At 38.8% G+C, this 24,519-nt stretch overlaps 1 protein-coding gene across 1 annotated transcript in view; it reads left to right on the top strand.

The window, feature by feature from the left end:
• The first annotated feature begins 21,957 nt into the window (after positions 1-21,957).
• sfmbt1.L (Scm like with four mbt domains 1 L homeolog) overlaps positions 21,958-24,519 on the top strand; it is a 45,813-nt gene continuing 43,251 nt past the window's right edge. The window contains exon 1 of the mRNA XM_018258908.2: positions 21,958-22,184. The gene's annotated coding sequence lies outside the window, so the exon portion shown is untranslated. The remainder of the gene's footprint in view (positions 22,185-24,519) is intronic.

Below are 24,519 nucleotides of genomic sequence, written 5' to 3'. Positions count from 1 at the left end.
GCCCTGAAGGTTAAAGCCTTTCAGCTCAAGAATATATGAAGTCTACATTTTCCCTAATACACAGTGTGAGCTTCACTCTCTCTTTCTACCCCCGAGTTTCACCCTATATCCCCATCATTATGATCTGATCGGATCAGCCCAATATCACCCACCTCAAGGTGTGCATATCGGGGGAAAGATCTACTTGTTTGTCGATCTTACCAAATGAGCGGATCTTTCCATGTATGGCCAGGCAGCTTTACATGAGAGACGATGAGCAGCATCAATACCCTTTTATGCTGTTTGACAGCATGTCCTACCAGAAGCACACCGTCAAATCAGTGTCCATAGCAACGCTGACAGGCAGCAATATAGACATGCCGTAAGGCAACAGGAACTTTGTGCCAGGACTGCTCATGCAACTGCTGTAACAACATGTGAATTTTGCTGCCTGTCACCATTGTTATTAGCATTCCAGGCAGCCATTGACTTGGGTGTGTTCTTTATTATGAAGGATAGTAAACCTTCTACTAAAGTGTTAAAAACTATTAGACACCAGCTCAGATACATAGAAAGCTCACGGTTGGAACCTGACAATACAACTTAGTATTCAGTATATCAAGGTCGTAATTGTAAAAAATGGAACCTGAACCTTTTCTTCCCTCTGTCCTTTCCTATCCTGCTTCCCTTCCCTGGATAAAAGTAAAACAGCTCACTTGAGCCATATTGCGATGCACGTTTGTACATTTTCTTTGTAACAATTGATCAAAGGGGACCTGTCACCCGAAGAAATAATTCCAAATTCTTTTCAATCATGTTAGTTGATTAAAATAAACTTTACTTACACTATATTTATTATTTAAATTTTGTTTCCTTCAGTCTTGAAATTACACAATCACAGCAAGCAGCCAGGAGCCATGTTGTAGACACTGTTATTAAGATAAATTGTGTATCAATCCAAAATCTTGTGTATGCACCAGAATGGGGAACCTAATGCCCATGTACAGTGTCCTAGATAATTATACAGCCTGAGGAGGGAAGGGGCAATGTGAGAAGTGCAGTGACATGCAGGAAGTGCTGAATGGAAAATAATATTTGATGGAAAATAATATTTGATTGACAGCTCAGATATTTAAACACCATTATAACAAGTATGGATGTTTGAATGAGAAAGAAAATTGGGTTTCATGTTTAATTTGCTATGAACTTTTATTTTACAGCTTTTTATGTGTAGGTGACAGGTCCGCTTTAAAATAATGTATTGTTATTGTCATTTATTTTTTTGTCAAAACCAATAAAACATTCAATTATAAAAATGTCATCTCAGAATTCTGCAGCCATATGGACACCTCAATGACATATTTTTCTCTATTTTAACTACATTCTGTTGTCTATACCTACTGTTTATATAAAGAATAATGTATCCCCTTGTGTAAAATATAAGAATATTATAAATCACCAAGGAGTTGAAGTTCAGTGAAGGCTGAACAATAAGACACTTTAACCATTTCATTAAAGTGGACCCATCACCCAAAAAAATGATTCAAAATCCTATTCTATCACATTAGTCAAGCAAAATGAACTTTAATGACACTATATACATTTTTTGAATCTTGTTTCCTTCAGTCTGGGAATTCAAAATGATAGCAAGCAGACAGCAGCCATTTTGTGGACACTGTTTTTAAGGAAAGCCTTGCATCATCTCAGAATCTTGTTTGTGCACCAGAATGGGTGACCTGATGTCCATCCCGATACCCTGGCTACACAATTAAATGGTAAAGAGAACGGGGGAAAGTGGGGAGAGCAGTGACATCTAGAAAGTGCTGAATGGAAAGTGAAAGTAATTGTCTGCCCCACCTTTTTAAAACAATACTTTTATTGATTTTCCTTCAATAATACAACACAGAAATAAAGATGGGGGGAGGGGTAACAGTCCTGCCTGGGGTTCACTTGTATTTAGCAGGATATGCATATACTTCTCAGGTTGGCATATATATTTCAACTTAAAAGTTCAAACATCCTACACGTTTAGACCCTCAGCCTCAGTCCATGGCTGCCAATTTTTTTCTGGACAGCCCCGTAGACAGCTGAGATGTTTAAATGAGCTTACAACAGCTATGAATGCTTTAATAAAAAATAGAAATGGGATTTCATGTTTAATTTGAAAAGGACTTTTATTATACAGATTTTTGTGTCTGGGTGACAGGTCCACTTTAATCCACTTCCCTCGCAAGTTACTTGAAATTAGTACAGTTATTTAAAACATAACCAGTAATTTAAAAGCAACTTGACAATTTTATTTTATCTCATTCTGAAAACAGGGATCGTTCTTCACCTTTAATTACTTTTTTGTTTGTTTATATCTATCTGCACCTTCTATTGTACTTTCACTTTCTGTTTGTGAACTGCTGCACAGCCGACTGCTCCACTAAACCATAGAAACCAATAAGATGCTTGCTTCGAAATGAAGGCTTTTGGTTGCTATGGGTTACTAGGACAAACGTTGCATCTGTTATTTAATTACCACCTGTGTGGTATGTTGCGGTTATGGCTCCAAGCTTGTTTACTGGGCTGATCCTAGCCCTAGCTGTCAGTGCAAGAGCATTAAATGACTGTGTAAATTACCCCTTATGTCCTGTCTAGTTTAAGGAGTGAAATCCAGATTTATTTTCAGTGCCAGGGGTGAAACACTAACAGCTGACCCAGTGGCTCTTGTCGGGGCTTAAGAGTAGGGGTCCTGACTGATCTTCACTTTTAATGGGGTTGTTCACCTTTAAATTAACTTTTAGTATGATGTAGAGAGAGAGATATTCTGAGACAATTTGCAATTGTTTTTTTATATTTTATTATTTGTGTTTTTCCGTTATTTAGCATTTTACTTAGCAGCTCTCTAATTTGCAATTTCAGCACTCTGGTTGCTATGGTCTAATTTACCCTAGCAACCATGCACTGATATGAATGAGAGACTGAAATATGAATAGAAGAGGGGCTGAATAGAAATAAAAATAAATGTATAGCCTTAGAGCATGTGTTCTTCAATGGGGTCAGCGACCTCCATTTGAAAGTTCGAAATAGCCAGAAGAAGAAGAAGGCAAATAATTCAGACCAATTGAAAAGTTGCTGAGAATTATCTATTGCGTCTTGCTTTGTCCTGCTATGTAGCCTCTCTCAGTGGCCCTGAGATCCACAACACCAGTAATGGAAGTTTTTCTAGGAGTACCCAAAGGAAATAAGCACCCTCCCACGCCAGCCACAAGAGGAACAGCCCCTAAAAACAGAATGGGATATATATCTTGTTCTCAGATGAGAAAGAGCTGGAATATTAGAAATAGAGTGATGGTTCAGTGAGGAACATTATCATGTACAGGCAGCAAGTACCATTTTAATATTGTGATTCTTGGCTTTCACAAAAACTGTGAGGCAGTGTTATCAAGCCATATAAACAATATTACACAGGAAATACCAGTCAGCACAGACATATTTAACTATTTGGTTGACTAAATAATTATGGCTGTCATTCCCCATTTATCCTTTACATGCAGAAGTAGATGCCACTCCTATGGCTAAGGCAAGCACTGTACTTAAAGGGAAAGTCCACACTTACATTAGCATTTAGATGTCATAAATCTAAGCAACTTTACAGTTGCTCTTTATTGTTTTATTTATTGTGGTTTCCGATAAGAATGTACTCAGTCTGTCATTTTTTGATGTAGCAGCATACGGCAAAGAATTTTGCCCAATATCAAAACAAATCAGATTCACATTCAAATTTAAAAAATACATTTAAAAAAAATAGGAAACCTAATCTGTGAAAAATAAAAAGCTGATATGCAATATCCAGGGTAAGGTTGAATGATATTAAAGGGTTCAGCCAAATTCAAATGCTGCAGTGCTGGGATTTGTTCAGATCCCAAACAGAAACCTGGATTTGTACATCCCTATTTTTTCATTGTTAGTTTTGATTGAGTAAGAGGCAAAGGAAGCAAAAAATTGTACCATCCTTGCATGTTGCACCCACTTAGGAAATGACACCCACTGACTCATGCTGTCTGTTAGCCCTGCATGAGTCACTGATTGGAATGGCCAACTGCAGGGACATACGGCATGATACAGATGGCTGGACCAAGGAAAAAACCTTTAGCTTTAGAGCACATACAGTTAAATATCTGAAAAACTATAAAAAAAAAATGAAATAAAACGTGTGCATGTTCATTACAACATAGTGCATTGTGATATATTTTCATACCCCCCTAAAAGCCTTTAGATATAAAAGTCTTTATTTTCAATAAGAGGTTGCTCTTTAAACTGAGGTATTTATGTTTATCTTAGAAAAAACATACTGTTTTTAGGAGTCAGGGGTGATTTTTGTGCTGTTCCAGCCTTTATTTCTTTCATTTAATTATAATTGGCTGTAACTGCATTATCTTATTATTACTGTTATGTAGTGCTGCCACCCTGTGGTCATTCTTATTATGTGCCTCTGAATGTATTATGTTAATTTCCATTTTATTATTATTAACATGTATTTATATAGCGCCAACATATTGCGTAGCACTGCTTTAACCATTGCTTTGCTCTCCTCCCTTTGTGACATCACATCCTGTCCCAGGGTCCTGTGTACTTCCTTTCTGTTACAGACATCATACCTGGTGAGAGCATTTCATTTTGACCTCTAATATTCTCCAGCATTACCCTAAATTCCTGCATATGTTTTGCTCTAGGTAAATCAATAAATTACCAAAGCATCACCATTGTATTCTCCTCACTGGATTATCACATACAACTGGCGCCCTATCTGGAAATATTAGTGAGTTCAGCTATCTACCATTGCTTGTACAGGGATTATCACTCACAACCAATCAGAGGATTTCTCTAACGTACATCTGTGGCAGAATAGTCAAAATGAAGCTTAAATCTACAGTCTTTGCATGTCTATACGCAGTCTGCAAGCAAGCTTAGAGCTGTCTGCCATCTTATATGCATGTGGCTTCATAAGCACAGTGAGCAAGCTGAAATCCCTTCTTAAAGAGACAGTACAACTTAAAACAGGAACAACATGTCCACAAGAGGCTTAGTGGATTCCTCAATCACTGAACATACAGAAACTCACCCTGCTCCCAAAAACCCAGATATGCAGGAAGCAGAGTCCATGTTAACTGAAGAACAAGCAGTACGATCTAAACGTGTTATCAAGCCAACACAAAAGATTAGAGAGAACTTTGAGGCAACCAAAGAAGAGTTTAGTGACAATTTAAACGATTTATGGCAGAGAACTGAACACTATATAGCAGCTCTTTTACGATATAACAACGATGCAACAAAGCTAACCACACTATTGAATCTCTTAACTAATGCCTATGTCCGCTATCAGCGACTGTCTGCAAAGTACATCACTTTCCTAAGCGACTCTGATTTTGATGATGCCTCAGAAGAGCTGAGTGAGAGAAAGAATCTCCTCGAACAGAAGGATGCCATAGTACAAGACGCTAAAAGCAAGGCAGAATTCCGCATCGCACACTTACAAGAGGTGAGATCCCATCGATCAACTTCAAGTAAACATACCAAATATACCCTTTCATCCTCCAAAACCTCTCGTTCCGGAAGGTCGGCGTTGCATGACAAGCTTATAGAGATCCGGGCAGAAGCAGAGGAAGCTAGTGTAAGAAGTTGCTTTGCTAAGAAGGAGGCTGAGATTGCGAAGAAGAGAGCAGAAATAGACGCAGAGGCAGAAGCCCAACTAAAAATCCTCCAGACAGAAAGGGAAGAAGCAGCTACCTTAGCTAAACTGAAGGTCCTGGAGCAAGCGTTAGGCCAAGGTACCGACCTAGACTGTTTCATCCCAGGAGAAGTGGAAGACCCAGTCGACCGCACTGCCAAATACGTGCTAAGGCAACCATCGCCTGCTCCTCCTGCTAAATCGCATGTACCAACTCCACTTCTAAATCGCCAGCTGGGTGAACCCACAGAGTACCAGAAATCATCAAACCCCAGTAATAAGGTAATTTCTAGCATCAAGCAGGCTAACACTCCAGAGACTAAACCACAGCTTAATCCTTATGCCACATCATTTCGTCCTGATCAATCTCAACCCCATGTGCCAGAGCCCCTACATGCTCCAGAGAGACCACAATGCAATCCAGCAATGGGAACTGGGAGATCAGACATGTCAGACTTTGCCAGATACATCATGCGCAGGGAGCTGATTAACATTAGCCTCTCAAAGTATGATGACCGTGCCGAAAACTACAGGGCCTGGAAATCGACCTTTGAAGCTGTAATCAGTGATCTTAACCTCACTGCCAAGGAAGAACTTGACTTGCTTATCAAATGGTTAGGCCCAGAATCTGCAGAACGTGTAAAGACATTAAGAGCAGTCCATGCAGGCCACTCAGAGGAAGGCCTCGCTGCAGCATGGGAGAGACTTGAACAGACCTATGGCAGTTCCGAAGCTATAGAAAATGCCTTATTCAGGAGACTTCAAGCCTTCCCAAAGATAACTGTCAAGGACAATCGCAAGCTCCAGGATCTGAGCGACCTGCTAAGAGAACTAGAATTGGCGAAAATGGACCCGCGTCTGCCAGGACTGAGTTACCTTGATACTGCCCATGGCGTCAATCCAATTGTGTTGAAACTACCACACGGCATGCAAGAGAGATGGGCAGACCAGGGCTCCAGATACAAGAGAGAACACAATGTGTCTTTTCCCTCTTTCTCTTATTTTACCAGATTCATCAGTGACCAGGCTCGGAAGAAGAATGACCCCAGCTTTGACTTCACTGAATCCAACCTACCTGCTTCATCCTCATGTTCAAGGTATGACAACACCACAAGTAAACATAGAGACTTAAGGGGAACAGTATCCGTTAGGAAAACAAATGTCCCACTTGTTGCGGCCTGCACTACTAGGAGGGACAACCCCTTCCTTAAAGAAAAGGACCCTAACAACATGTGCCCTATCCATAAAAGACCTCATCCTTTAAAGGAATGTCGTGGGCTCAGGGCAAAGTCTTTGCAAGAACGCAGAGAGACACTCAAAGAGCTTGGAATGTGTTACAAGTGTTGTGCCTCATCAAATCATATGGCAAAAGACTGTAAAGTTATTATCAGGTGTGCAGTATGCAGCAGTGACAAGCACGTTACAGCAATGCATCCTACCCTGCCTTCAGACAACGCACCATCTCAAGCTGCTACCAGTGCCGTCGCACTTCATGGCGGGGAGCCACCGGCTCGAGAGCTAGCTACAACGACTGTCTCCTCTTCCTGTATGGAGATATGTGGCAAAGAGGCTGGTTCCAAGTGCTGTGCAAAGGTGTGCTTGGTCAATGTCTACCCAGAAGGGAAATCTGAAAAGGCTACCAGAATGTACGCCATTATAGACGAACAAAGCAATAGGTCTCTGGCAAAACCTAAATTCTTTGAGATCTTCGGCATAACGGGAGAAGCAACACCATACACCCTCAACACTTGTTCTGGTCGTATAGAGACTTATGGCAGAAGAGCCACTGGATACCTTATCTCCTCCATTAAAGGGAACGTTCATATACCCTTGCCAACGTTAATTGAATGCGACCAGATACCCGATGAAAGAGATGAAATTCCTACTCCAGAAGCTGCATACCATCATTCCCACTTGAAACATCTAGCTAGTGAGATTCCTCCTATGGACATGAATGCTGACATCCTACTTTTGCTTGGGAGAGACATTCTGAGGGTCCACAAGGTGCGGCAACAATGCAATGGTTCTGACAACGCCCCATATGCACAGAGACTTGATCTAGGCTGGGTAATCGTGGGCGATGTATGTATAGATAAGAGCCACAAACCATCTCAAGTGAGCTCCTTTAAAACCTTTGTGCTCAAAAATGGTCGCACATCTCACTTTAAGCCATGTGTTCATCATTATGAGGTAAAGGAAAAGCTTTCTAACCTTCTGAAGGCACCAGACGTCGTTCCTACCCTCTATGACAACTTAGGAAAAACAGTGTTTTGTACAACACCAGAGGACAACACATTGGCCTTGTCCATTGATGACAAAGAGTTTATTAAAATAATGAAAAATGGATTCTTCAAAGATGCATCTAACCACTGGGTTGCACCTTTACCTTTCCGTGCTGTAAGAGCCAGACTCCCTGACAACCGGGAACAGGCACTATCCAGATTCATGTCCTTGCAGCGTACGTTAAAGAACAAACCAGAAATGAAAACTCATTTTGTGGCCTTCATGGAAAAGATATTTCGCAATGATCATGCAGAGCCGGCTCCACCTTTACAAGAGCATGAAGAATGCTGGTACCTTCCCTCCTTTGGAGTGTATCACCCACGGAAACCAAACCAGATAAGGGTGGTATTTGACTCAAGTGCCAAACATAATGGCGTATCTCTGAATGACGTCCTTCTCACCGGTCCAAACCTGACCAATAATCTGGTAGGAGTACTCATGAGATTCAGAAAGGAGACAGTTGCCATTACCGCTGACATTGAACAAATGTTCCATTGCTTTATCGTACGACAAGATCACAGAAATTACCTCAGGTTTCTTTGGCACAGAGACAACAACACCAGCAAAGAAATGGTTGAATACCGCATGAAGGTGCACGTGTTTGGTAACAGTCCTTCACCTGCTGTTGCTACTTACGGCCTACGTAGGGCTGCCTCCGATGGTGAGTCGGAGTTTGGGGAAGATGCCAGAAACTTCGTTGAGCGAGACTTCTATGTGGACGACGCACTCAAATCCTTGCCCACAGCAGAGGAAGCCATAGATCTGCTAAAAAGGACACAAGGTATGCTTTCAAAGTCTTGTCTAAGGTTACATAAAATAGCCTCTAACTGTGCTGCAGTAATGAAAGCCTTTCAGCCCAGTGATCATGCCGCAGAATTCAGAGACTTGAATCTAGGGATAGACAACCCACCCGTACAGAGAAGTCTGGGCCTGAGGTGGGATTTATCAAATGACTCCCTTGGATTTCAAGTTAACTGTGCAGATAAACCATTTACTAAACGGGGAGTTCTCTCAGTGGTGAACAGCCTATACGATCCCCTGGGATTTCTAGCACCTTTGACTGTACAAGGCAAATTCCTGTTAAGACAGTTCTCAGAGTCCATTTCAGACTGGGATGTTCCACTGCCCTCTGACAAACAACAAAAATGGGAGTTGTGGAAAGAATGCTTGCATGCACTAGACAGGATTCACATACCACGATGCTACACCCCAACATCCCTTTCTACAACTCAGAGGAAAGAAATCCACATCTTTTCAGATGCGTCAACTGAAGCCATTGCAGCCGTTGCTTATTTAAAGGTAATAGACTATTGCAATCAAGCGCATGTTGGATTTCTGTTTGGAAAGGCAAAATTAGCTCCAAAACCTGAGCACACCATTCCTAGACTCGAACTTTGTGGGACTGTGCTAGCCATAGAGATTGCTGACTTTATACAGCGTGAGCTGGATATTCATGTGGATGACATTCAATTTTACACAGACAGTAAGGTTGTCCTGGGTTACATATACAACCAGTCAAAACGCTTCTATGTCTATGTCAGTAACCGCATTGAAAGGATTAGAAGGTCCTCTAAACCTGAACAGTGGCACTATGTTCCATCTCATCTCAATCCCGCAGATTGCGCCACCAGACCGGCATCTGGTAGAGTCTCTGCAAATTCTTCTTGGTTAACAGGTCCAGAGTTTCTGCTGAACCAGAATGAAGAAACTCCTACTCAAGATGTCTTCAGTCTCCAAGACCCTCATGAAGATCCAGAGATTCGGCCTGAAGTTAGTACCCTTGTCACCAAGTCTGAAAAGAGGACTGGCTTGGGCTGTCATCGCTTTGAACGCTTCTCCAGATGGTCAAGACTCGTTCACACCATTGCAAGGTTAATCCATATTGTTCATTGTTTTCTTGCTAAGAAGCATAACACTGGATGTCGCAGCTGGCACATGTGCCATAAACCTCTCACAGCAGAAGATATTGTTCTAAGTGAATTGCTTGTGATACGTAATGTACAGCAGACTGCCTTTAGAATGGAACTGAAATGTATACATGACAAGCAAGATGTACCAAAAAGCAGTCCCATTGTCAACTTGAAACCAGTAATTGATGATCATGGCATGCTGAGAGTTGGTGGTCGCCTAAACAAGGCTAAGTTAGAGATTTCAGAAATGAATCCCCTCATTATTCCTGCCAATCACCATGTTACTACACTGCTGATACGACATTATCATGAAAGAATCCAACATCAAGGCCGACATTTTACTGAGGGCGCTTTAAGAGCCGCAGGTCTTTGGATAGTGGGAGCAAAAAGACAGATCGCTCATATAATTCACCATTGCATTAAATGTCGTAAAGCAAGAGGGAAACTGCAACATCAACAAATGTCTGATTTGCCAGTTGATAGGACAAGCACCGAACCACCGTTTACTTATGTTGGTCTGGATGTCTTCGGGCCATGGACAGTCACTGCACGTAGGACCAGAGGTGGTCATGCAGAAAGCAAGCGATGGGCAGTGTTGTTTACGTGCTTAAGTGTACGCGCTATACATATTGAAGTAATAGTATCCATGGACGCTTCAAGCTTCATCAATGCTTTAAGACGATTCCTCGCCATCAGAGGACCAGTAAAGCAAATAAGATCTGACTGCGGTACCAACTTCATAGGTGCCTGCAGAGAGTTGCAAATTGACTCTAATCCAGTTCAAGACTACTTAGCCAATAATGGTTGTACATGGATCTTTAACCCCCCTCATGCCTCTCATATGGGCGGTTCATGGGAAAGAATGATAGGCATCACCCGCAGAATATTGGACTGTATGCTTATGAACTCAAACTTCTCAAGGCTCACCCATGAGACTTTGACTACCTTCCTAGCTGAGGTATCTGCTATTGTCAACTCAAGACCTCTTGTACCTGTATCTATGGATCCAGAATCCCCTGCCATTCTCACTCCAGCAACTCTTCTCACTCAGAAGTTTGGATCTGTTCCTAATCCACCTGAAGAGTCTTCTACTGGTAACCTATATCTGAAACAGTGGAAACACGTTCAACATCTGGCCAACTGTTTCTGGAGCAGGTGGAAAAAGGAGTACTTAACTCTTCTTCAAGCACGTAGGAAGTGGCAACAGGTCAAGCCAAACTTACAAATAGGAGATCTTGTTCTCATGAAAGACCAGAAGGTGGAAAGAAATTCCTGGCCCATGGGTCTCATCTCAAAAATCTTCGCCAGTGAAGACGGCAAGGTTCGCAAGGTGGGAGTGACCATCGCAAAACAAGGCGATCCCAAGTCCTTCATCAGGCCTGCATCCGAGATTGTTCTTCTCTTACCCGTTGAGGAATGACATTTACTTGAGGAACTTTTCTTCCATTCAGTCGTCCATCTCCGGACTATTCCTAGGAACCAGAAAACTCCAGACATTTTGACTGTTCCTGTCCATCATTTTCAGTTTAAGTGCTTTCTTTGTTTTGCCTTTGTCTTTCAGGTTCCAGTATTTGATTGAACATTCATGGACATTCATGTTTCCATATATATTGAAATCCTAGGATTTCAGACGGGGAGTGTGCTGTTCCAGCCTTTATTTCTTTCATTTAATTATAATTGGCTGTAACTGCATTATCTTATTATTACTGTTATGTAGTGCTGCCACCCTGTGGTCATTCTTATTATGTGCCTCTGAATGTATTATGTTAATTTCCATTTTATTATTATTAACATGTATTTATATAGCGCCAACATATTGCGTAGCACTGCTTTAACCATTGCTTTGCTCTCCTCCCTTTGTGACATCACATCCTGTCCCAGGGTCCTGTGTACTTCCTTTCTGTTACAGACATCATACCTGGTGAGAGCATTTCATTTTGACCTCTAATATTCTCCAGCATTACCCTAAATTCCTGCATATGTTTTGCTCTAGGTAAATCAATAAATTACCAAAGCATCACCATTGTATTCTCCTCACTGGATTATCACATACAACTGGCGCCCTATCTGGAAATATTAGTGAGTTCAGCTATCTACCATTGCTTGTACAGGGATTATCACTCACAACCAATCAGAGGATTTCTCTAACGTACATCTGTGGCAGAATAATTTTTTTTCTCCATACTGGTGGACTAGTGTCTTATTAAATAAGTAACAGGAATTCAGAGAAACAGCCCCCCCCCCAACAAATGGTTCTGCCCTGAGGAATGTTCAGAGACAGCTGTGCCTATAGTAGCTCCTAGCATGTCTGCGTAAAATTCATTATATAGCCTGTCATTAAAAAAGCCAATACAATAAAAAAATAAATCTGAAATCTTTCTTGGTTGTAATTTTCAAATTGGATCCCAGTATAAATAAAATACACATATATGTCAGATCTAATTTAAAACTAGTAGTTATACTGTCAATTTATTCATGTGTAAATAAAATAATAATGCTTGCAGCTTCTTCTAAAGCCTTTGTTACATGCAAAAGTCACACCGAGGATTTGTGCTAATAGCTAAACACTCCAAACACACACAGCAAAAACCCAGATAGATATTTTCTGTGTGTGTGTGTGAGTGCCTTGCATCTGATCACTCCTCAGCAGAGATGGTTGTCATGGAAACCCATCACTATAACACACTGTGGTTCTAAGTGTTAGGTTGAAGCGTATAAAACAGAACACCTTGACCCTACAGAAATGCGAGAAACAACAATGAGCCTTGCAAAGTGTCAGGGATGTGTTTGGAACTGTGGGTTACAGAGTAGGAAGTTTATATAAGACTTAAAATATATATATAATATATGCATGACTTGCAGAGGGAGCTATAGCAAAGAAAGGACTGATGAAGAATAATGCAAAGGTATAATAAAACACTCCATACATAAAGTAACAGATCTCCGATTTCCATGTAACATGCAGGGGAAGTATGAGTAATTTAGGATTAGTAGGAATTGTTATAGAACAATGGACACACTCAACACTGGGGGTGACTGTACTCAGTACTGATGTCACAGTCACAGTTCAATACACATGAGTTTACCTGTAAATTACAATCAAAAAAGCAGCTACTTCTGAAATGAGACAGCCCTTTAATATTAAAGGGACAATGACACTTTTTATACATGTCTTCTGTACCATCCCCAGATCCTGCTATCTGGTGGATGGCAAGTCTGTTATTACTCTCTATTTTTGAGGTAGAAAAGTCTGAAAAAGGGGGCCTGTCGCCCAAAAAACATATTCAGAATCATATTTTATCACATTAGTCAAGCAAAATTATTACTATCATTATATAAATTATTTGAATCTTTTTTCCTTTAGTCTGGGAATTCATAATTATAACAAGCAGTCAGGAGTTATTTTGTGGACACTGTTATGAGGACAAGCCTTGCATCATCTCAAAATCTTGTTTTTACACCAGAATGGGGGACCTGATGTCCACCCCCATGCCCTGGCTACACAATTAAATGGTTAAGAGAACAGGGAGAATGTGGGGAAAGCACTAGGAAGTGCTGAATGGAAAGTGACAGTACCTGCCTGCTCCGCCTCTATGCCTAAAGCATAGAGGAGGGGCAGCAATATTTGATTGACAGCTGACATTTTTAAATGAGTTTACAACAGCTATGAATGCTTTAATAAAAATAGAAATGGGATCTCATGTTTAATTTGAAAAGGACTTTTATTATACAGCTTTTTATGTCTGGGTGACAGGTCCACTTTGAAAGAGAAGGAACGTCTTTGTGCACTTGGGGATGCCAAATGTTAGGCACCCCCAAGTGATTGTATTGACTTACCTGAAACCCCAGGCCGGTGCTTCTATCAACAGAAAACTGCACCAGCCCGGGGTTCTTCCAGTTCCAGGGAGCACCAAAACCAAAATTTGAAGAAAGAAGAAGCTGGAAGAGGATCGCTCTGTGGTTCTCCTTTAAAGTTAGAGGTTGGACAATTATCGGTCCTTATGGGCAATTCCTGTCTTTCGGCCAGAAGTGATGCTAAATGCAGTTGCCACTGCTTTTCATTTCCTGCTGTTCCAAGAGATTGGGTGATTTGAACATGTGAAGGGAACATGAAAAAGTATCCAAAACCTTGTAAGGTCCCTCGTTTGTTGTCTGTCCATTCAGTACGAGGGCTTGTTATCTCCATGCTTTGTTGAAGTTGGGCTGCTGCAAACTCCTATAGAGAAAATAGTGAACAATCTGACTTACAGGGCTCCCTTATGACTGCGGCTTGAAAGATAGGTGGTTATAGCCCTGGAAATAAGGTATTTAAAAAAAAAATAACAGTGCCAGACCAAGAATATCTGATCCTGGGAATGTCATAGCAGAAATGTCAGAGTTGTGTTATTATCCATTTAAATTAATATTATCATTCCTAAATTTCCTAAATAAAACATTTAAAAAATAATAGTGTAAATCCAAAGATATCTGATCCTGGGAATGTCATAGCAGAAATTTTCATTTAAAGGGATACCAACTTGTGTTTGTATCCCTATAAATGGATATTTTCATTCCTAAATTTTTTAAATATTTCTCCAGCACTCCTAATAAATGCTGGAACACTTTTTGTTCACAAAATTGCATATTTTAAAACTGTAGTGGGTCTTTCTTGTCTTGCTAATGGGTTTGGGGTATGAACTTTGTTTAAGGGTAACTAACCCACCCCATATATTATAATTTTGAATCAAAACTTGTTTATTTAATATAAGCCATTAGGGTCAATTTCTCCTATTCATATTGCTAGTGCTAGAGAACTAAGAGGCACAAAATTGCATCTTTTTGGGTCCATGCATGGAGCACTAGTACCTATCAAAATGGTCCACAAGATGCACAATACAGCACTATTAGGCACAATGAAGTGTTACTCCATAACACAGTGTAATGTTTTGCTCTTTTCACTGCTGCCCTCCCAGAGTACAGGATTTCTAGTTTTGCTGGTCATGCCTAATACTGAAGACTAAAACAAAAGAGTGCATCATTTTTAGAAGTTTTATTGCAAGGGCAAAAAAGGCTGACTGTCAAATCTAATTGCCAGTGCTGCCTTTACGGTGTGTTATGGTCTTTGCACATGTCACTGCTGAATGATTTTACCCATGTCTCACAGCTATTTTAGTGAGTCAACTGCAACAACATGAGTTGGTAGAGGAATTTGGTTTGAATAGAACATTGAGTCCTGGGCCCTGCATAAAGGTTTCAAACTGCTCTGTGAATATCCTTATTTATCACAAAAAGTGATACAGACTGCGACCCATTTTCTTTTTTCTCAATAAATTTTTATTGGTTTTCAGTTTTTATAATAAATTCATATAATACATCATATGATAACATGTGAAAATCATATACTTATCATGTAGATATTAATCACCGTTACAGTGATCCATAGTTATATAAGAGCATATCCAGAATTTCACAAAAATACCAAATGTTATACATGTATCAAATAACTTTCATGGAATGCAAAAAGAAAAACAATAAAAAAGAAAAAGATAAGAAATTAAAACAAAAAAAAAACCAAAAAAGAAAAAATCAAGTTGCCTATATTCTGTGTACAGGAATGACCTGCCTCTTTCTAAAAATCTATAGTGACAACAGATTACATGGTAATGTGTACATTTCTTTTTTTCAAGTACGAGTGTTTTAAAGGGGTGGTGTAACTTCAGGTTAACTTTCAGTATGGTTTAAATGACCTATTTTTAGCAGCTTTTCAACTGGTCTTCATTTTTCATAGTTTTTGAATTATTTGCCATGCTCTTATTCTTTACAGCTTTCAAATAGGGTTTATTGACCCCAGCAGCCAAAAACTATTTCTCTACGAGGGTACAATTTTATTGTTACGGTTACTTTTTATTACTAATCTTTCTATTTAGGCTTTCCTGTATTCATGTTTCTACCTCTCTTTCAAACCATTTCCTGGCTGCTAGGTTAAAGTGGACCCTAGCAACCAAATAGCTGCTGAAATTCCGAACTGGAGAGCTGCTGAACAAAGAGCTAAATAATTTAAAAAAAATAACTCAAATAATAAAAAATGAAAACCATTTGCAAATTGTCTCGGAATAGCACTATACTAAAAGTTAGTTGAAAGGTGACCCCACACTCGCAAATTGCTGGGAAGGGTACTGACCTCTGGCTAGCAAAGAAAACCCACAAAAAACAGCCATATACAGAGTATTTGTCCCTGGTAGGGTTAATGTTAAACTTTTAAATTACTTAAAGTAGCAGAGAAGAGAAAAATAACTACAACATCTCTGTAAAAACCAGACTATGAATGCCTATTCCCCATGTGCCAGGCTCAGCGTACATGGCTTGGTGTGTATTTAGCAGCATATCTCCTATGGTCAGGCTGTGCCAAGGAGGCAACTTCCTGGGTGCTGGATCTGCAGCAGGTGAAAAAAATGCCAGCCAACATAACATGTATATCACAGGACTAAGTACAAAGCACAAAGAAAGCAACAGGAGAAGAATTCTCGAAGTCTGGCAGCAGAGCTTCACAGGGAGATTTAACTCTATAATAGCTAAACTTGTTTTCTCATCAGTAGAAATGTCGGAAAACTCCTTCACACGGAAAGAGGCTCCTTCCCCGTGGCAGCCAAATATGCACTGCGCTATTTCCTTGCTCTTCCTGCAGGCTCAGCCTTTTCTGAATCACTGACAGTTACTGGAAGTTTTTACACTTACTGCCAGCACATTCTGACTGACTTTCATCTGCACCTTTCTGCTTCCAGCAGCCATTTTGGATTCTTGTTTCCCTGGTTTTACTATATCAGACTGTTGACTTGATCATACAAATATATATGAATATATGTGTGTGCATTTAATTCATAGTGGAAAGGAGAGCAGCTCAGTTCAAGGGCAGAATCAGACACGACTGGATTAAACACAATCTCCCAAGAAAAAGGTTTTACATCCAACCTACACACACAGATAGATAACATAAGACTGCTATATATGTATATATCATACACACTGCCACAAAGGATGCTGGGAAACATTTTACCTGCTATATAAGAATATGATAAAATAAAATATAGACATTATTATTTTTATGATTTATTTATTGAAGAGAGAGTTTTATCGTTTTTATATCAGTAGAATTCAGTCTTATACTACAGTTGTAACATTTTAATAAAATATATTAAAAAGTCAAATAACATTTAAGAGAAACGAAATAACAACATTTCATTGTTTTGATGCTTAACACTATATTTATCTCCTTTTGGGTGTAGGGATTAGTGGTGGGTCCATACGGCTCGAACGTCTTTTTTATTAATTTATTTAGCACCAGGGGAACTCAAGAGGTAAAATGTTTTTTTATACTGCATACATAGTATATGTTACTATGTTACTGTTTGTGTGAAACTTCAGTGATGACAAGCAGCAATTATTAGTATTATTATTATTAGCATTTATTTCTAAAGAGGCAACATATTTCACAGCAACATATAAATAGAGATGCTAACCATCACATTGTCATGCTATGTACCTGCAATGGCAGCAGGCTTTTTACAACCTTCTGTAGGAGTTTTCCATGCCCTTTCAATTTCTTTGCTTTGTCACTTCCTACCCTCTTAGATTAGTCAGACCCAGTCAGATATCTGTGTGCCCTGATGTAGTGTACAATGGCGTAAATATGCATTAGCTGCACTGACATCACACTATATGATTTTGCTCTGCTTTAAATGAATGCACAGTTTATGCAAGGGCAACACAGCACAAATGTTGAACATGTACTCCTCTGGTACAAAAGGCACTACTCACCCCAAAATGAAAAACTTGTAATTGGTTTATAATGGGCCCAGATACCTCCTTGCCTAGAAATTTATGGGAATGTGTTTTACAGTATTGTTTTATCTGTTAATTATAGAAATGCACTAAATCCAATATTCAGTACATATTGGGGATTTGTATTGGGCTGAACTGTGAGTACTTGGCATAACCAAAACTTTAAAGTCATGTGACTCTAAACTGACAACTCAATTTTTTGTTTACATATTATGCAAATCATGCAATTATGCATATGCAACTGAGGGTCCAGATTTGGTTGGTTATTGAGCAAAATCTTATGCAGGTGTATTCCATAAATTATAAATTCAGTACATCACTAGTGAGTTAGCTCAGTATTGTCATCACAAACTCAAACTGAGAGACCAGTTGCACTGGTGAATGAGTCTGGTGAGACCTGAGCTGACTTGTCACTTGCCATATTTTGTCTCTTAAAGGATTTTCTTTTCTGTTTTTTTTTGTCAGGGGAGAAAATGCTAAAATGTAGATGAAAGCTTCTGTAGACACCTCTAACCCTAACCAAAACTTCAAACAGTGCCTGTAAGGTCTGGGTGAAACGGCTTGAGAAGGCCTATAACTGCAAAACAAACAAGAATTATGCCCATGGTCCAGTGTATGGGGATTTTTAAGGGTGATTTCAAATGCATACTTTGTATGAGTTATCAGAATATTCCAAGTAGTGCATGAACTACAAGTTAAAGGGGCATTTATAAATAATGTTAAACATCAGCCACAGAAATAAGAACTTGTTACAATTTATGTTGGCTTTTATGAAGTATTGCACAGGGGGCAGGTAACCCTACTATAGTAACTAATTATTTTTGGAGTTAATTGGAAAGGAGAGGGGCCATATTAAGTCCCAAATGTCTCTTTCAGTACCAGGAAAAATAATATACGCTTTCTCACAATCTATGCAGTATTAGGTGCCATGGGACAATAAATTAGGAGTAACACAGAACTAAATCACATATGTCTTCTCTTGTATCTCTGTGGTGTCTACAGGAAACCCTATAAAAATGCAGTATTTTATATATAAGTATAGTTACATTTTTTTCAGTAAACTATATGCATAATATTTTATAATTTTATGCAAGCTTTATATACTGGATTTATAATGCACATTGGTATCCACGGGGCTGCTATCTGAAACCTACCCCACCATCTGGGAGCCTCTGCAAATAAGGAATATGATTGTAGTGACTTATTGAACAGTAATGCTTTTTTTAAATGTTTTTCTTAATGGTTTCAGAGTGCCCTGTGCAGTACTGTGATCTAGATGTACAATCTCTTTAGAACATATATAATGTGCTATAAATAAGATTTTGATATGTCACAAGCATATTTCTATATTCTGCAAAGTCACAGTTGAAATCTGCTTCATCTTAATAATGAGTCACACCCTGAATAGATTCCTATTATCCACAAAAATATATAATCTCCTGATGTACATCATTTCATTCATCCACACATATGATATTGTGCTCCCTACTAAAAATAATAAGTCTGACTTAACTCACAATGTCTATTTCTGCATGCATTACAGTACATGGTAAATAAATAAATAACATTACTGATTCCAGCACAAACAAAATCTAACAACTTAAATGTAGTTGGAACAAATCTTGCATGTAGAGAGACAGAATTTCTGGTGGATTTAAAAGAGTGAGCTCTGATACATCTTCTAGGCAAAAGAACCCCACCCATAAAAGATACATTGGATCTAACTGTCATTCAAAATCAGACTCCCAACTCCTGCATGAAGAGAGAGAATGAAGAGAAACAGATGCTTAGGTGGAGAGTGAAAAGTAACTTGATTATTTCAGAAATGGGTCAGAATATAATTGATTATGTTTAAAAAAATTCTTAATTTAGTTTGATGAAGCTTATATTACATTTTAAATTTCATGATAGTTGCTCTTTAATATTTGAAATATTTTTAGCAGACTTAAGGTATGATGATCCAAATTATGAAAAGACCCTATATTTGGAATACCCCAGGTCCCGAGCATTCAGGATATTAGGTTCCATACCTGCAAAAAACAAACATTTTACCAGGATTGAATTACAGTTACAACTAAATATTGTAAGGACACAATAGGGAGAGGGCCCTTCTCAAGAGCTTACAATCTAAGAATGTTTATATAATATATATATATATATATATATATATATATATATATACAGACCAATCCGAATGAACCGCACAACACAGGACTTATTGATGCAAAAAGTGGTAAAAAAATTATTCGACGTTTCGGTTCAAATACAAGAACCTTCCTCAGGTGGGGTACCCCACCTGAGGAAGGTTCTTGTATTTGAACCGAAACGTTCAGCTGCAGTCAGCAGAAATCTCCAAAAATTATATATGGACCACAACTTTGGCAACAGAGAAATAAACAAAACCAAAAATTAGTGCATTATCGTTAAATATTGCGAGAGCACCTGGTCTCAGGATCTATTTTTGGGTGTAGTTCCCCTTTAAACCTTCCACTCTTAATGGCGATGCAAGATTCCTTTACATCCAATCCTTTTCCACCACCATATGGCCAAATTGCCTGCTCACAAAACGATAATGCAATATAATGCCCGTAGTATTAGCAGATCTCCGTTCCCTTCTGGGTTGGCTCACATGCTCCAATGTGGAAAATACAAATCCAGGATTGAGTAATACCTAAAGGTTTCTCTGGAATTTTCCTATCAATTGTTCATCTCTTCTTAGGATATTCCAATGTCTGGTAATGATTTTTCTCACTTCTTTGGCATGTAGATTATATGTTGTGATAAATGTACAGTTGTTTTCTTCTCCTATCTGTTTCCTTTCCTTGCCCTTTATTAGGTCCTCCCTATTTAGTTTATCCACCTTTTGGAGCAATTTTTTAATTAACTCTCCTGAGAAAGAGAAAATGGAGAGGCCTGAACAGGATTAGGGCCCTCTCCGCGACCTCAGGACGCCAGCGTCCCAGCAAGTAATCTCAATTCGTACAAGCCCAACACAACAGTAGACGAAAACGCTTCAACAAGACTCTCCGGTACCGGCAGTCACGCAGAAAATCGTGACGGGAGCGACTTCGTTTTTTACTTTTTGAGCCAGTCCTTCCAGAATCATTAAACCAAAAATTACATTATTTATCCCTCAGCTTTTAGTAATACCAGTGACAAAGTGCCAAACTGTCCTGCAGCTGTGCAGACTAGAGAACATAGTATAGGGAACTCTATGGCACATTCATATAAAACAAGATACTCTATACCTGTATATAAAAAGGAGGGGGGTGTAATGGTTTAAAGGCCTCTTGGGCACATTTATCACACTGATACATAGATATTCATGATTAATTTGCAGCATAAGCATTTTTTTGCACATTTTTTAATCACAAAAACCTTGCGAAAATGTTTATATATAGGTGTAAATTCAAATACAGAGCATTTTTTTTTTTTTTTTTTTAAATCCTGACAAACTGTTCAGTTAAAAATAGCTAATAACTCCACAAAAAATGTTATTGCAAAACATAAGAGATAAAAAAAAAAAAAGCTTCCCTTACCTTGACAGGGCTTTAAACACATGTGCTGCTTGTAGTTTTTCTTTGTCAGAAGTCATGGGGAAGTCATTTTTCTTGCACTCATTTCCTGATGTGTGTGTCATTCACAGAAGAGAACAAATTCCTCGCCAGGAAGTGAGAAGCTAAAGAAAACTGATTCTCCCAGCTTGCCCAAAAGACAAGCCTTGCAAATTTCATCTAAACAGATCTGCTTTTTTTTTTTGCTTGTACTTGGGGAGGAGCAGCAGTTCACTTGCTGACTGTACTTATATTAGAGCCATATTTATATTCCCTCCTAGGCAGATGAAGGCAGTATAATATTGTTTTTTCAGAGTTTAAACCAAATACTATTTTTACTTAGGATTTTATACAGTTCACTAAATATTTGCCTTCAGTTTTATGACTTTAATTATGTGTAATAAAGGTGCAAATTAGTGATCTTTTTGGGAAAGGCTCCTCTGTGGTGATTTTATAACAAAAAATGTCCAGGAAATGTTATAGAAAAAACAAAAATCCATGATATAAAGATTGAGAGGATATGCAAAGCATATTTATTTGTATTGTCACATTTACATGTGAAGAATTAAATCTGCTCTCAGCTTCTAAGTAATCAATAACAACAATGCATGTATAGACAGGTGCTAGATTGTCAGTTCATTTGACAGAGAAAAGTAAAACAAAATATATAGGGGAGGCTGAAAGAAGATAGTGGCGAAAGAATGCTGAGAAAGTGGGTGGAGGAAGAGTTAAAAAGCCCCAAAAATTAAAGAAGGCAGACTGTGTGAGCTCGAGAGAGGAGAGTGGTGCGCATGCGCAATGGCTGCCGATGTGCCATATTGGAATGAGGCAGTGAGCAGCGGTGGGGGGTGAATAGCTGAGAAGCAGAGGGGAAGAGAGCAGCGCACCGGGCCCTGCAAATCTGCCTGGAAAAAGTCCGGACGGGTAAGAAAAAGCTTAGCAACGGGTCTCCTTAGACAGGGGAGAGTCTGGGCTACCTGCTGGGGCCGGTTTCTTGCCTTTGTGTGGGCTCAGAGGTTTTTTAAGAGCTTCCCAAGTTTGCAAGACTGTGTCCCTGTAGGAGGATGTTGTGTATATGTGTGTGCATGGGAGGGGGCAGCTGGCTGCACTTTAGCAGCAGTGCATGGACATTTGTCTACCTGGCAATATAGATCTATTGGGCTGCCCATTGCCCCCCTTCACTTTCTGCACATTTTAGCCACTGGCAGGAGGAAAGCCACAATAACAATAAGAACACATTAAGATCAACAACTTCATGCAAACTCAGCATAATGTGTCTATGTGAGTCTGAGCAATATTCCTCCCAACAATTACTGTGCACAGAATAGCAGGGAAAATGGCAATGGAATGCCTCCTTGTGCATGGACTACAATCCATACTTCATGTTATTTTCCTTCTTCTATAGAGTCAGCCCCCACAGTCTGTGTGCTGTGCCCTGTTACACTGGTGGCACTGCTGACAAATCTCTCCATGCTGTTTGCAGCTGCTATTTTATGGGCACACAATTGCTACTATATGATTTTCTTCTGTATAGATTCATCTCTTTCTTATTTTTTTTTTATTTCCATTAAGATTAACTTTTCCCCCCATTATTTCCATATAATTATAATTTCGTAGGCAAAACAAGAGGAAAAAAAGTGAATTAAATAAAAATTAATAATCGTTAGCTGCCAAGACGTCCCCAGGGGTTGGTAAAAAAAAAAAGAATAATATATTTATGCAAAACATTACTACAAATAAAAATAATAGGGCATGTTAGTGTGTTGTTAGTAGGAGTGGGCTGCTCTCCCTTATTTGCCTTTACAATATTTGGATTTTATTTTAGGCTGATTTAAAATGAAACTGCATTGCAAGAGTTTTTTTTTTTAAGTATCATTTGAACACGCCCAAAATAATTTGCATCTATCTTATATCGATTTGAGTTTCACTACTCCAGCCTCGATTGGAGTTTGGAAACTGTTTTAAAGGGGTAGGTCACCTAAGAATGAACTTTGAGTACAGTGTAGCAGTTTTCTAACACAGTGTTCAATTTGTTTTCTTGTTAGTGTTTCTTTAAAAGTATTTACATTTTTATGTCCTGTGGTTTTTGGGTTGGAATATTAACTGGGATTTGGTTGCTAGGGGTAAGTTACCTAAGCAGTTAGGCAGCAAGGTCAGAATGGAAAAGGAATAGTAGAGGGTCTCAAACAAAAAGATAAGAAATAAAAAAAATAATAACATAGAAGGGAAATAGGTATACTAACTTAAAAAACATGCAAAATATATTTAAAGGCTTTATTGGCAGGCAAATTGGACAAACATATAGAACACAATGGAATATGTATAAGAAAACTATATGAGATAACAAATATGCCAATATCTGGTATGATAGGCTGTACTGGCAGGATATTTGCAAACTTGTAACTCTTTGACTTCCCGTACTAACATCCCCTACCCTTTGAAGTTAAATATTACAATATACTGCTAACAATTAGCATTGTATGTTTGCATTATTGTTGAATATAAATAAATAAAAGAGATAATAAAAAAAGAAAAAAAAACCATGCAAAATAATAAACTGAAAATCTGTTTAGAATAGGCTGCTCTATAACACACTAAGGGGCCAATTTATCAGATTGTGTAAAATGTTGGAAAATGGTTAAAATTGGAGTAACATAGATGGCATATTTATAAAGGCGAATATTATCTCTTATTGGCATATTTACACCATTATTATACACCATATTGTGAAAACCATTAATGTCAATTGAAAAAAATTTAGTCTGCAAGTAAATTGTGGTGTAAAAAAATCTGTGATGGGTAAATGCTGTTTTTACTCAGCACTTCTGAGCGACTGTTTGCTTTTATGACAATTTTAATTAATACACAGCTTGATAAATATGGCCCTCAGATGGTGATGTGTGATTTTGTATTTGATTCACAAACACAAGGTTATGTAGTTATGTAAAGTACTAACTCTCCTACAACTCAGTGGCCCAGAGATTTACTATAGAGCAGTGGCAATCGGCACTTAGAGGTTATTAAAGCTATCATCTCTGACATAATTATATGATGACTACACTATATCATTACTCCTGGTATTTTAGTTATACAAGTATTGCGTCCCTTATCCAGGAACCCATTATCCAGGAAGCTCAGATTAAAGTGGACCTGTCACCCAGACATAAAAAAACTGTATAAAAAAGCCCTTTTCAAATTAAACATGAAATCCAAATTCTTTTTTTTTAATTAAAGCGTTCATAGGTGTTGTAAACGCATT

The sequence above is a fragment of the Xenopus laevis genome, chromosome 4L, assembly GCF_017654675.1.
Source record: "Xenopus laevis strain J_2021 chromosome 4L, Xenopus_laevis_v10.1, whole genome shotgun sequence".
Lineage (NCBI taxonomy): Eukaryota > Metazoa > Chordata > Amphibia > Anura > Pipidae > Xenopus > Xenopus laevis.
Note: the sequence above shows the minus strand (reverse complement) of the source record. Positions and strands in the feature narration are given on the sequence as shown.